Here is a 15,096-nt window from a genome sequence, read left to right on the forward strand (position 1 = left end):
CGACTGCTTTTGCTTAACCTGATGAAAGAAAATATTTTTAATTAATTTGCTTTATTGAGGCTAAAATAGAGCATTGCTCATGGGAATTTAATTTACTTGCAGCAAAAAAAAAAAGATATATAGCCTTCTCACCTCTAAACCTCACTTACAGATCAACCATACAGACATAAAAAGCACACTGAAAAGTTCTTGTCAATGCTGTATTTTATTATTAGTTGGTAAAAGATTATAACAAAGGAGCTGTTGATTTTTACCATAGGAGCATATTGGCTCTTTTGTTCTCTTTGGCATCAACTGATTAGCTTGGTTTGTTCTCAGAACGATTGCATGGAAACGGTTGTTTTCATGTATTGTTGCTCTATGCCAGGATTTCCTTGCTTGCTAAATTGGATGCTATGAAGTTAGAGTTGAGGCAGAAATAGCATTGATTCTTGGGAAAACACACGGACCTCCTGAGATTCTGTACTGTCATTTATTCATCTGCTTAAAATTAATGTGTCCTAAATATGTAGGTATTATATGAAGACTTGAGAATTACCAAAGCATGTGGAAATATTTCCATCAGAAAACACATGTAAAATGTAGTAGCTTGCTCCCTTTTCTTAGAGCATTAGTGACACCCAGTGGTGATATTCTGCTATGGACAATCTAAGCTTTTTTTTTTCCCGTATAAAAAACTGGAGCTCAGAGAACCTATGGGAAAGCTGTTTGAGATCCATGTCCCTTTGTTAGGTATGTATTTTGCTCGTACTTTAGTTTCACAAATTTGAATAAACTTAAGTAAAGAGATTAAAGGGGAAAAGAAGCACTTAAAACTTGATTTGAAATGGTTCTCACTTTATCACTGACTTAATGACAATGGGGAAAGTTTTCTGTGCTTCCCTACATCCCCTTTTTTTTTTCTTTCCATATTTTTAAAATGGTGCACTGTAACATTTTATTTATTCTTCCACTGGTTTAAGTAACTATACAGAAAACTGGGTTTACTATTTTAACACGACTGTCATCCCCCTTTTGTACCCTGCTTGTTTTGCTAGGACTTGATTTGTTGTTTTGCAACTACATTTAATAAGTGATGAATGTCGGCAAGGTATTTTGAGATTATGGGTCCACTGTTGCCTATTCAGAAGCAAAATTTACTGTTGAAGTCACTGAGAGTTTTGTCCTACTAAGTTCCTTAGGATTAATTTCTTTCTGTTGTTGTTGTTCAACATGTAGCAAGAGGTTTTAGTGTTTGTCTAAATACTCAGGCTTGGAAACAAGCCTTCTAAATATGGGTGGTCCCCAAGGTATGATTCTAACAGAGGATATGAAAAGGCCGGGCAGCAAGACTTCATACCTCAGGGACATACAAAGATGATATGCTCTTACTAGTACCTTTCTGGGCTTTAGAAAGTTGCATTAAGAAAGGAAAGGAAGACTTGAGAGAGATGGAGGGTAGGTGGGGGGAAGAAGATAATCTAATGCATGTAGAACCTTAGGTTATGAACCTCTTTGTGTTCAACTAGGGGATGATGTAAACTTTAAGCTTCATGAGGAAGATCTGGGTACAATTCCTTACTTTTACATGTACTTGGGCAAGTCATATAGGTCTAAATACATCTTCATCTGTATAGTGGTGATTCTGGTGTTTTCTTCCTCTTCAGAAGAGATATGCTGTAGATTAGTATTTTTTTTTTTTATGGGAGCCAGGGCAGTGCAGTATGCAGGTGCAGAAAGCCTGTTGGCATTGACTGTAATTAGGGTAAAATCCTACTTTCTTCAAAGGCAGGCATCATTTACCAAGCATGTCAAACCCAGCAGCTTCTTCTGTCTCCATTTTAGAAGGTATGCTGAGCTAGCATGATTTATGACCTTACTTCAGTGTCATTGCCTTTGCATGAATTTGTTCAAAACTTCTATTCCCTTTGTTTCATAAAATGAAACATGGGTATGTTTCTTGCCTGGAAGTGTGCTGGTCCTTTTTCTGAAGGTGCTAAGGGTAATTAGAGAGTTTGACTGCCCTTCTTCAGCATCTGTTTCCCAAGAGATTCTGCTGTGAAGGTGCTGGTTTGGCTCTTGCAATGAGCAGCAAAAGGAACTGACTGTAAACCTGAAAATAGTCACTCAGCACTCTTGAGCATGTAGTATCTACAGCCTTTACTGGCCAATAATTCCAATACACACAATATTTCTGTGTAATATTGATCAATTTAGAACAGCTGATATTTCCATTCAGGGTGGCTAGTACTCAGCTTATGATTGCAGAGGAGAATCCATGAAATTGAAATGAGACCAGTGGTGGAATTGATTTTCTTGTATCTGTCTTTCTTTATCAAGGCTTGAGCTGAAATATTAAAATATAATGTTGGGATTTTTCAGATGCATGCATTTAACTACAGAATATATTCATCATATCTCCCAGAGAAATGAATAATACCATGAGGAGCTATTTAATCATGAGCATGGAGATTGCTCTGCAGATTGCTGTACTCTGACAGTGCCAGTCAAGATGGAATAAGAAAAATTATGCTGGGAAACAAGGTGTCAGGTTTATAGTTACTTAAAACCAGTAAACATAGTCTGTACTTTCTTAACAACAGAGAAATATGTACAGAGGGAAGCAACAACATCTGTTCTTATTAACTAAATTGAACAATACAAAATTAGAAGTATAATTTACAGTTCTTTGCGTAATGTCTCATGTTATCAATACTGGGAGATACTTTTGCTGAGGAGACTGGAATTAAGAATATTCTGTTGGAGACTGAGTTACTTAACTCTCTTTCATATTTAAAGTATTGAGCATATATTCAGTTAGGCTATGAAGCTTGGTAGGCAGTCGCAGGCAGCCAGCTCCAAACGTCTAAAAGCTCATTATTTTAAGCCTAATCTGTGTTTTAGTGGTTCTTCTTTGTGTAGTTGCATAATGTATTTTGTTTTGCCTCTGGATAAAGTTCAGCTGGTATCAGCTGAACTTGTGAAGGTGTGACATATATTGTGTATATGTGTTCCAGTGTGACAGCATTAACATAGTTGTGATGAAACATGTTTCTTTCACATAGATGTGCTTAAGCTACTAGCCTTTAGCTTATAGATGTGAAGGTTCCTATGCACAAAAGGAATTTTAGTGGAAGAGATGGTGCCGTGTGGAGCCTGCTTAAAGACAAGAGACAAGTGAATGGAAGAAGATCAAGTGAGAGATTAAGTGTAACAACATGCCAGCACACCTCAGCAAGATGAAGCAGCGATGCTTCACTGTGACAGCTATAGGACTTTTGTTGCTCAGTGTGACATTTGAGTGTTACAAAGACAGTCTGTGTTCTGATTGTCTACAAATCCCATCTGCTTTAGTGACAGGTCTTCCAAGGAAGGACTTTATAATTGACATATCTGCCTGCTGTTGTTCACTTGACATCACCAAAAGAGCATGGTGATGTCTACAGTAATGAACTGAAAGCCCACCAGTTTTGTGGGCTTAACTGTTTTTGCCTTATTCAGCAGTTGAGTCTAGGTATGTACTGGGAGAATATAGATACAAGGCAAAGTTTGGATGGGAGCACAGGTAGCACACAGTTAACGCCATTAATGAAATTATATGGTTTGCTCTGGCTGATTATATATACACTTAGTAAGTTTAAGTCAGATTTTAATCTCTCTAAATAAGCACCTTTACAAATCATGGCTGATAAAAAAACTTCTGTAAACTGACATGGGAATTTCTTCTGCTTTTGCGTGGAAAAACCTACTGCTGAGGGGATGGATCTAAAATTCTTGATTAGGCTCAGCTTTTTAGAAGAATGGAGCATGGATAGGATAGACTTTAGGAGGCAGTCTGCACCCACAAAAGCCAATGGTAAGAAATAGAGGAACATCCACGTGAGGAGGAACAACTGCTAGAAGCTGTAGGCATGTTCAACAGCACCTCTGCAGTAGCCACTTTCTCTTTAATATGGTACCACACCTGAGTAGCATGGTCTGAATATAAGAAGGTTGTAGGTTATTTCGAGAATTTACTAGACTCTACGAAAATTTTAAGTCTTAACAAATGAACACTCAGAACATAGGTTTTTTTTTTTATGCCTTGTCATTTAATTTGTTTTACAAATCAGATGTAGACACCAGCCAATAGACATGAGGTTGGTACCAAGGATCCAATTTTCAAGCAGTGGTATCTTCTGCTGAGAAGTGTTTACAGTTTCTTGGCGCTAGTAGGCAGATAAGGGAAATGGTTGAGGCAGTGTGGTGTTTGTGGAGGTTTTTTTGTTAGGTTGTTTTTCCAAACTGTTCACTTTTGCATAGAGGGAGTGTTTCAAAAATTGCCATCCCAGAGTATGTATTTCAAAAAATGTGTGTAAGAAATGAGATGTGTAAATAGAATAGGTGGAGTCATTCTGATGGGTTGGGGTGAACGCAACACAGTCTTTTCAAGTTGTTTGAATTTTAAACAGCTGTTTGGTTTGATCTTGAATAGGCCATTTCATTTTGTTATTCCTGTTTTTGGATGTAGAAACTTCCAGTCCTTATTGTAGTAAGAAGAAACACATGTGCATGGAAATTGGATTGGTTACCTTGTATTTGAAACTATTTTTCCTTCTTTTTTTCTGAATTCATACTACTGAGGGGCAAATTAAATAAGTTACACCACAGTAAAAGGGGAAGAATGACGAATACGGGTCTTGATCAACCTGTTAGCTCACTTGTATTCATGAAAATATTCATTATTCTCAGTTCATATTTGCTCAAATTAATAATTTTCAACATGAACAATTCTGGAAAAGAAAAATGGGCTGAACTTAGCAAAGTATTTATTTACTACAAATACTAGTAGGTTTGATTTCAGATGAATAGAAAAATAGAAAACATAACAGTCCACTGCCAGAGACTGCTGCAGTATTTTGTTACATTTAATATGTATTTCTCAATGTTAGGTTATAAAATTACAGGTTTATGTATATTTTGGAAATACTAACACTTGCAAAACACCACATTAAATTGAAGATAAATGTGCCTGTGATAAAACTAAAAATCAGCCTTAGGAGTTAGAGGTGAAGTAGTCCTTAGAAAAATTAAAAAATTCCCAAACTGTTGATGCATACACCATCTCTCACTGGAGTTAATAATTATGCAGTGAGCTCTGCTGCTGGTTCCGAGTTGCTTCTGTGCACGATATGAAAAAAAAGGACAAAACCACAACAAAATGAGATTTAGACGTGCATAGTCAGAGATTTACCCAGCATGAGAGTAGCAGCTGAGTGCACAAGTACTTTTATGGAGAAAAAAAAAAGCTCCAGATTAAAAAAAGTAGCCTAGGAAGCAAAATGATGACACTTGCAATTGAGGTAACATTTATACATATTCTGCAATTAAATAATATAGTCGGCAAATAGTTTGTATTTTAAATATTTACTGAAACTGTTGAAAAGCACCTATCAACAGGACAAAATCTATTAATGTGATGTATCTCATCACACATTCTAGCATATTTTACAATGGTGTCAGGGAAAAGCTCAGCAACTTCTTTATATTGGAGCTTGATCCAAAGCCTGTTTAAATTAGAAAGATTGATTAGTCATTTTATAAGACTGTCTTTTATACTTTAATTTCTGGCATCACCCCAGAAATTAAAAGCTCTAAAAATACTGTTTTACGAAAGCTGTAATTGAAATACAGTATTTGAATAGCATATTACTTATTTGAATGGAAGGGCTGCCAATATAATATTCTCTTGAAAATAATCATGCTTGTAATAAATAGAGTGCTTATACAGCTTTGCTAAATGGATTGAACTGCTAACAACTCATGGTTATTTTAAGTTGCTCAAAAATGACTCCTTGAGAAAAAGAGCTGAGTCAAAGGAGACCATCTCTTCTTTTTTGTTTTTCCCCTGGCCTTGCTTTAAGGTAAAATCCTTTAAGAAGAGGTCATCTACAGGAAATGTTCAGTTACTACTTGGGAGAAGATCTGTGCTATTTATGCAATTTGAAAAAGATTGCTTTGAAGGAAAAGATATAGCAAATTGTGTGATTGATTTTTTTTATTTTTTTTTTATTTTTTTTTCTTAATATATCTCATGAAACTTTGGAGTGATGTATGGAAACAAGTTATTGTAAAAAAGCAAATCTGAAGTAAGGAAACATCTTGATTTTTTTTTTTTTTTTTTTTTTTTTTTTAAGAGCTGTACATCATTGCTGGGCTCAGAAGACATTCCATGAAGAAAAAGGTTGATGAAAGTTCTTGTGTGTTCAGTTCTTGCTGTAATAAGACAGCAGAAGTGAAAAGAATCTTGATGCTTTTGACAGTCTCAAGAGAAGCTTGAGGCATAGCATAGGACAAATTTGAAAGCTTCTGGATTGTTACTTTCAGTCCAGCTTAACCCACAAGATCTGGATGGTACAGAATCCCAGTCATCCTTGATGCTCCTTTTCCGTTCCCCTCCTTGCCAATACTTATGCTGTGTCTTCACACATTTAGGTGACCATTTCCTTGCTAATGAATGTTGCAGAAATGAGTCATCATCTTCATTTGAAGAGTTTGCTTTTATTTTTTTCCTTGTGGAAATTGTTAGGTCATTGTAGCTGACAGCCATAGTCAGCATAGGGACTTATTGGGAAACGCAGGAAAAGATTAGAGCAGCTGTGTTTCTCAGGTACTGTTTTAAGTTTGTTTTTTTCTTTTTTTTTTTTTTTTTTTCCTTGGGTTTATATGCATTGGTCAAAGATCTATGGCAGCCTAATGCATGCTGTCAAAGCACTTAAAATGTTTAATGAGTTTTGATTCCCAGTCCAATACCTTACTTGAATGAAACTGGTGATGTCATTTGAAAAAGGAGACTGCCCTGAAGAGCAGCTATAACAATATATCACATTTTAAAGTGGCAGAACAATACTGGTTGCTCTTATATTCTTTATTTGAAAACTGTAAAATTCTAACCTCCCAAATGCTGCAGAGAAATCTGCCACCTGGGATTTGCTCCGAGACAGCCCTGAGGAGATATCCCCTACTCTGAGGTTTCCTTTTTCTATTATTGATTGTGCAGCTGTGTGTGAAACTTGCAGGGTAATTTGTTTCCTGTTCCTCTCTGGTTTGGTTTCCTTTGCATATTTCTGTGGATATTATCTCAATTTTCAGATCTTCTGTGTTATTTTTTTATGTTCCCCTACCTATTTCTCCTGAGTTGAATGAATCTCTGAAAACTTTTCATTTGTTGTTGTTTCTTATTTTCCAGTCACTCATCATATATGTCCAAAATTCATCAGTTGAAACTCATTCTTAAGAGCCCTTGCCTGGATTGAAAAAGTAATGATTCCAAAGGTGCTGACATTCGTTGTTGTTCACAGGGACAACTTCTGGTATTGCTTACATGTTCTGGGTGGAGCTTGTTTGCCAGAAGGCAGTCTTCCGCGGGTCAGTTGCTTGCAAAGGAAAGCCATCAATTCAGGCAGGTTTTAAAATGTAGTTTTGCAGTGTTTAATGGTTATTGCTAGACAAGATTTTTACTTTAAGGCTTCTGGTGCAGAGATCAGCTGGCTTAAGTTGAAGAGGATCACTATGCTAAATACTAGTTAGCATTCATCTGAAGGGTCATGGTAGTCTGTGATAGAAAACTGTGAATGTGTCAGTAGGAGCTGAGGCATTGACATGTGGTAGTCCATACTGTTTAACTGTTTGCATGGTTCATGCCAGCTGGCACTTGCCCTGTGTTCATGGGGGTAGCACAGGTAGCTGCTAGGCAGCACTGATAAAGCTTGCCAGTGTGAATGGAGACTGTGCTGTGCTGAAGAGTGCAGGCGTTTTTTTATATGTTAGAATCTTACAGGCTGAGTAATGGTTGGGGGAAACAAGATTTGGGCTCCCAAAGTATAATAATTTTGTGTTTATAAATGGCTGCATTACAGTAATTTTGTCTGTAGATAGAGCTTTATCCTAAATGGACAACTGTGCAAAATCCTTTTGCATTCTAATTCTGCTAATGAGCTGGTTTTGATATAAACAGACATGGGACAAGTTTGCATCTGACCACCCAAATGAACTTGATTTAGGTACATTTTTCAAGTTCATCCCCTGCCCAGAAACTTGAGATTGTCACAAGAGTTGTGCTGATTCAGCTTGATTGTTTTTTTTTTTTTTTTAGAAGTTGATAATATTGAGACTAGAAAAAGATGAAAATGATTGCATAATACTTGAATTATTTGTCTGTTAGGGCCATAGGAACAAAAGCGGTAGGAAGGCCCTTCTACCCTTTTAATCTCTCAGCAACAAACCTGGCAGTACCCTTTATCTCAGCTGGCTGCATACCAGCTACAAATGGGTGCAAACAAAAAAAATTAAAATACTGTAGAGCTGGAAGGAGGATACATTATTCTTCTGTCACAGGAGCAGACTTGGCACAGGGCGGTACATGAATTGGGCCTTGCTGATAGAAAGCAGTTCTCAGGATTTCATGGTGCCCTGGGTTCAGCAGTAACAGTCATTTTTTCTCCTTCTTGGTTTAAACCACGACACATGGGTACTACTCCTCCATTTAATAAGACCGTATTTTTTGACTTGCAACTCAATACAGCACATCATGATTGAACACATTCAGAAAATGTGTTCAATCATGATGCAGTTTAGATAACAAAGTTGAATGCCGTCATCCTGAAGTGTATGATGTAGCTATTAAACAAAATAAATGCCTCATTTAAGAAATTGCTTTTTGATGTATTATTTGCTCATTTTCCTGATAGTTCTTCTGATGACTTGAGTGGAATTTTGGTATTTGGTTCTTGGAAACACTGCAGTGGTTTGAATCTGGGTAGGTATCCAACCCGAATTCATCACTGTGGCAATTGTATTTTGGCATCACATATTTCTGGCAGCACGTATTTCCAGCAGCATGGGTGGGTATCAAAAAAGTAATGTCTGTGTATGTATTTCCTCAGTATACAGGTTTGTTTGCACATGCTTACCCTAGAACCTCCTTACTCCAGTATGTTAGGGAAACCTCTTTGCAATGTTATGGTGGCATGAGTTATGCTAGTTGTGAAATATTTATACAGAACAACTGATTCCATTGGTTCTTAATCTTTACAGGCAGTTTTCTTCAAGTTATGTTGGTTATTTGTTATACTGTTACTGGTTTCAACTAGTGGTTGGTACCTAAGCATTAATTTCAGCATCACTGGAACCTAAAGTTAGTTTATGTATCTGTGTATGGAAATTCTTACAAAGTACTTGCTTACTGACTCATTGTTTTCTCTTAGAGAAAAAAAATGGGCTTCTAGAATTTTGTTCAAATACAGCATTCCTTCCCTTCTTTCTGGGGAAAAAAAAGTGCCTGGAAGGAAACAATGTGTGCATTAATCATGAAAATCATTTTTAAAGTTGTCATCAACTGAGGTTTTGAATAGTAACTGTTATAATCCTTTGATTTAAGATTCCAAGTAATTCACAAAAATGAAGAACTCTACCCGAATTAATAAATTAAGGAAACGTAGCATTCATTCCAAAAGCACTGAGCTGTGTTTACGTTACAGTCTTGACCTCCCCCAGCAGGAGGAGTCAGAAGTATGTTATAATAATACTTCATCTTTATGCATTTTTGCATTGTGTAGTAGGATGGATTTTCCAGCAGAGGGAGCGGTATACTGGGTTATTGGGAGCTGAGCTGCAATTTTGCAACCCCTAGTTCAGCAAAGCTGAAGAACGTAAGGCTGAGAATTCCTGTTACTTTGCTTTAGAGGTCATACTTACTTGTTCTGACTGATATTCTTTTGAAATGTCAATATATCTTTGCCAAATTTGTTACCAGTAATTTTTATATCATCATTGTTTTGGTATTTTTTTTTTAAACATAATCAAGTAGCCAAGTGTCGGTTTTATAGAGTTCTTTTCACATCTGTAATAGTCTGGGCTAATGAGTTGCACTTTTCACTGACTGCAGTGATAGCTGTTTCTTAATTCTTACTTAAACTATGTTAAATATGCTTTAAGGGACTTGTGTGATAATGATGTTCATCTAGTTATTATCAGAGTAAACTATGGATAATGGCTGTTAAAAAAAGGGAGGGGACCCCCCACAAACCCCTCCTCAAACCAAACCAGAAAACCTCAAACAATAATCCAACAAACCCTGGAGCACTCCTTGTTAGAACAGCATGTTATTTGAAGAGAAATGTAAATGAAAAGTACAGCATGCTCCAAATAAGAGCAAATCCTGTGATGTGCCAAACTTGGCATATATGTTTTGTCATCACTGGTCTTTGCTTACTGGCCTCAAATCTGTTCTCTTCCTTGCATAAAGAACTTCAGCCACGTGCCAGTTCTACTGATGGTCAGTGATTTGCTGGTGCATGGTTTGAAGTATGTATTTTAGTCTGTGGAGCTACTGTACAATGTCTTTTATGTGCTATTTTGCGACAAAGTAGTGTCATCCAAAAAGGCCCTCTTAAGCCGTAGAATGTTTTATTGCAGAACATGATAAATTTTGATCATTGCCATCTTGGCAGTTTCAGCTTTGTTTTAGGAGACTTAAAAAGAGAGAGGGTGGTGGAGGTTGCTTAAGCTTTAGTGAGGCCACTTTTATTCTTTGTAACAAAATTAACCAATACGGAAATAATTATTCTGCAATAACTACATCCTCTGTCCTTCTTGTGAAAGTGGCCATGTTCAGCAGTGAAACTAATGGCACTGGGAATATTATTGGATAACTTGTCTTCAGAGACCAATTCATGTAACACTGTCAAATTACGCAATGTCAGTGCAAGGTATTGAAGAACACATTACAATGACAAATTAGAAGTGCAAGGTCCTTTGAATAATGTAGTTCCTGTGAAGGTGGAAACTCATTACAGAGTAGCTCTTGGGACTCCACAAGCTATCTGGGATTTATGAATATGGCAGGTATTTTGGTTTTAGGGTCTGGGGGAAGAGGGACTGTAGCTCTATAGTAAGGCTTTTGTATGAGATGAACTTGCTTGTTAATGTGAGATGCAGTATGTCCTACTCCCTCCCTTCTACAGGGAATTTCCACGTAACAGTTGTTTAGATAATTCTTTAACTTGCAGAGCAAAAATTGAAAATTTGATTTATTGCACTAAGGAATTACTGCAGCGATGTTGGTAGGATCAATGATGTATGGAAGAGGACAGTTATAATTCTAAGCCTTTGCAGGGACATAGCCTGCTTTAGCTGACACTGAGTTAGTGACAGCTTTTGGGGAAGTACTCCTTTTTTGTGCCTTTCTGAAAAAAGAACATGCATCAATCCTTTGGCCTTCTCCTTTCCCCATGGCAAAAGGCACACTAAACAGCATGACAATGGTAAACTCTTTTAGTAAGTGGCTCAAGTGAGGAATAAAGTATGTCAGAGAAGCTGGGAGAAGCTGTCAGAGAATGCAGGGAGTTTACTAAGACCTGCCCAGTTGTCACTCCAGCAAGTAGGTACAGTCGAGCCTTGGGGGACTGGACACTTGCTCTGACTTGTCTCAGTGTAAGGTGGTAAAGGTGATGTCAGCTCAGCACCAACCTATAACTGGTTTGCCTTCCACACTGTGCTTCTACATGGTGACAGATATATGCATACATGCTTTGTACCTTTTGTAAGACTGTGTAGGTGTAAGTAGAGACATGTAGTTTTTGGGCTGCATTTTTTTTTTTTCCACTGGAAATAGATACTACCTTGTAGATTGTTGGCCAGACCCAGATCTTCAATCATGAGAGTGACACGTCTATATAGATATTATTGGGGTGATTGTAGGAAATATTGGTTAATATTCTCAACAATAGAAACTACATTGAGGTAGAAATGGTGTGTAAATCAAACTTGTAAGATGAGGAAAATATGGGAGAACATAAGAATTTATTTTAAGTGTAGCACCAGACCAGCAACATCTAAAGGTCAACTGAGGGATGTGTACAATGGGAAAACCCTTTTCTCTTTGAATTCTTAGTAATATTTGCCACCTTATTTCAGAAGAACTGTATTTTATGAAGCGAAACACCTGACTAAATACTAATGACAATATCATCCTTCATGTATGGGCAGTTCATGCTAATAACAAAGTTTTACATCTTTTTGGGATTCTGTGCAGTAACATTGGTTTGCAATGCAGTCTTGTGAGAAGTGGAATTTTTGTTAGTGGACAGGTATAAAAATAAGAGGAACAAAACTGCTTTAGTCAACAACGATTTGTTTCATTTAACCTTTGGAACCTTGCTTAAATTTTTAGATAAAGTATTTGACATGACATTTTCATTTTTAGGCCATGCAGGATATTCCCCCCCCTCCTTTGGCCAAAAATATTTGCTTCATTCATGAACAGTTCTGACCGTTTTGAAATTGGATTTACCAGTAACTCTCTTCCCTTGTGCAATGAGTTTTAATGCTGATTTCACTCAGCCTGCTCAGCAAGAGCGTGGGCTCTTACACAGTCAAACTAGGCCTAAATGCACCTTTGGCAAGCTAGTTCCCTTTAGGACCAGCCTGCACAACTGTAAATTTAGAGGGAAAACCAAAACCCGAAAAAAAAACCCAACAAAGTAGGAGGAAAGGAAGCAAGTAAAGGAGAGATTCTGTCTGCATTCAGTACTTTTTAGCACGCTTACTGCTGCCTTCAACACTTGGTAGGCATTGCCAGGAAGTGGAAGTGCCTGAATGCCTTGGTAATACTCAAAGAAAGATAGATGTGCATGTCTCTGAACTCCTCTACTTTTTTTTTCTCCCCCCCCCCCGACATTGAAGCTTTTATTTAAGCCCATTTACTTCTGCCAGGGCTTGCTGACTCATTGTTTGATCTCACATTCTCTCTCCTTCTTCCTCTACAGCACAGTTTTGCTAACAATAAAATCCTGTTTGATCAGGTTGTCCTGAATATGGTGGCATGCATGACACGCACACAGGTTGTGTGTAAAGGTGTGATTGCATAGTCGCTTGCTTACCCTAGTGTGCTATGGGAGTGAAAAACACTGAGGTCATGGTAAGGTTTTGATATTTTTGTCAAGCATTGCCAGGTTGCCTCTGAACTTCCAGTTCATTCTCGTAACTGCTGTTATTACAATTACTATAATAGAGTTAATTTATTTAGTGTTATTAATAAATTACTTTATCCAGATTTACAGTTGTGGCTGGGAATGTTGCAGTGCTTTCATTTTGCATGTCTGCTTTTACATTTTTGGTTTTGCTGCTTTTATTTCTTGCACAGTTTGGTGCAACTTGCAGGTATTTCTACCTAGAGTCATACTGACTGTTGACCAACTAAACTTTGGCAGTTTTATACTAGTTATCTAGTTATGTGATGTCAAATTTTGCACATCTGTACATCTAAATTTGTATTGTAGTTTAACCCAGAATAGTCTTAGATTATTTGGCTTTTTAATACATGAAGGGATATACTTGCTACCTTGATCTGCAGCGAGTTACATTACCTGGCATTTGCATTTAGAAGTCTTGACTAAAAAGGCATAGTGAACACTTAACTAAATTGTCCACTAGTCACATCAGACATGGCTCCTGAGAGGAACTCTTGCTTTCTCTCTTATCAGGAGACACAAAGATCTCTGACGTTGCCAGACAGTCTGACTACCAACTGGTAGTGTAACCCTATCACCTCAGTTCAAGTGAACTTCAGTGTGCTTTATTCATGCTTTGTGCCTTCCCTCCTATTTGAGTAGCTGTCATGTAACTGATTTTTTGCATACTGTAGCAATGAAAAGCACCCACAGGTGCCTCTTCTTAAAAATGCATTTTATATAGGAATTCTGAAAATAATCCCTGCAACAGTTTTCCTCTGTACTAATTTCCCATTCCTGCTTCCCCAGTGGGAATGTGAAGGGGAGGGCTGCAGAATGGGGAAATGTTAATGGTTCCTGTGGCCAGTGATTCTGGACAGAAGGGGCGACCACATGAGCTAGGCTGGCAGTTGGGTGTAAGAGAAGGTGGACTGTCCTTGGCTAGAACAAATTCTCTCCTGCTCCTTCTGGGGAAGACCTCAGGAAAGCAGTAAAGTTGTTCTGGGCTAGAAGACCTTGTGAAGTCCATGCTATTTTATTCAGGCCTCATCTCTGCTTTTGTGTGCTGATTCTAGGAGAACTGAATAGGGACTGGAAAGGGCTTATGCCATGTGCTAATCTGGACCTATTATAAACAGCTTAAGGTCTGATTTTGTGCATTTGTGTCTACTTGGAATCAGAATAATCTATTTTGGTATGCATACAGCTGTGGTGGCTGCAATTTGTATTAATTTACCTGAATTTGTCTTGGATTACAGTTATGTGGCAGTACAGAGCTCAAGGCAGGCTACATGCTATTTAACCATTTTATTAGTTCATTTTCTTGCACTAATTCTGCACTTGCACTCAGGCACTTAGCTGTTGTAAAAACTGAGCTCGAGGTATCTACCAGGTTTCTGCATGTGCTGGCTGTAGAATTAGCTCTGTGCTAGATAGGGATTTCTTTTATGCTATAGGAATGCTCAGGCTTGACAGCTTTGAATGCATTTCTAGCTGCTTTTTGCCATTTTGTGCAAGGTAAAACTCTGGGAAACAATTGGGTCTTGTGCTTGGGGGATTTTGTTGCTCCTGTGAGCAGAGCAAGTCTCCTTAGCTTAAACTCAAACTAGACAAAGATTTTACAGTAAGGGAAAGGCAGGCTTTTCAGTAGAATTGCTTAGTCTAAATTTTGATGGAATATTTCACTCTTGCATGCAGCTGAATAGATATTAAAAGCTGGGAGGTATGAAAGTATGAATGAAGTAATTTTGACTGTAAGAGCTATGTTAGGGGCAGGCTATCAAGTTGTATTCCTCAAGAAAATGATTATGTTGAGGAGAAAAGCGAGGCATGATCTCAGTTGATAAAGTGATAGTTGGTGCAAAATTTCCTTTTCAATTACTTCTGGATTTTTTTTGTGTGTGTGCTGGATTACTTCTGCACATAGTCCCTTTCTGTAATTTCTTCATACAAGGCTCAGAAGCTGTGTGTATATTCTGCATGGGAGAGAAGGAGGTAGATTTTAGGCAAGTATAGCATAAGAGAAACTGGAGGAGGGTGTGGTGTGGTGTTGGTGTTTCTATCACTGACATAAAACTTCTGGTTAGTGAGCAAATTAGATCTAATTAATTGTCTAATGCACCAGTTT

General features: G+C 37.6%; 2 long non-coding RNA genes across 2 annotated transcripts in view; both read left to right on the forward strand.

The window, feature by feature from the left end:
- LOC134168722 (uncharacterized) overlaps window positions 1-15,096 on the forward strand; it is a 36,083-nt gene that overhangs the window by 10,988 nt on the left and 9,999 nt on the right. The gene's annotated exons all lie outside the window — the stretch shown is intronic.
- Window positions 686-2,651, forward strand: LOC134168730 (uncharacterized). Its single transcript, XR_009966648.1, has 2 exons — window positions 686-1,827; window positions 2,362-2,651. It is a non-coding gene; the product is annotated as an uncharacterized LOC134168730 (long non-coding RNA).

Source organism: Pezoporus occidentalis, unplaced genomic scaffold, assembly GCF_034315485.1.
Source record: "Pezoporus occidentalis ecotype Australia unplaced genomic scaffold, CSIRO_AGI_Poc_V1 ctg11, whole genome shotgun sequence".
Taxonomy (NCBI): domain Eukaryota; kingdom Metazoa; phylum Chordata; class Aves; order Psittaciformes; family Psittacidae; genus Pezoporus; species Pezoporus occidentalis.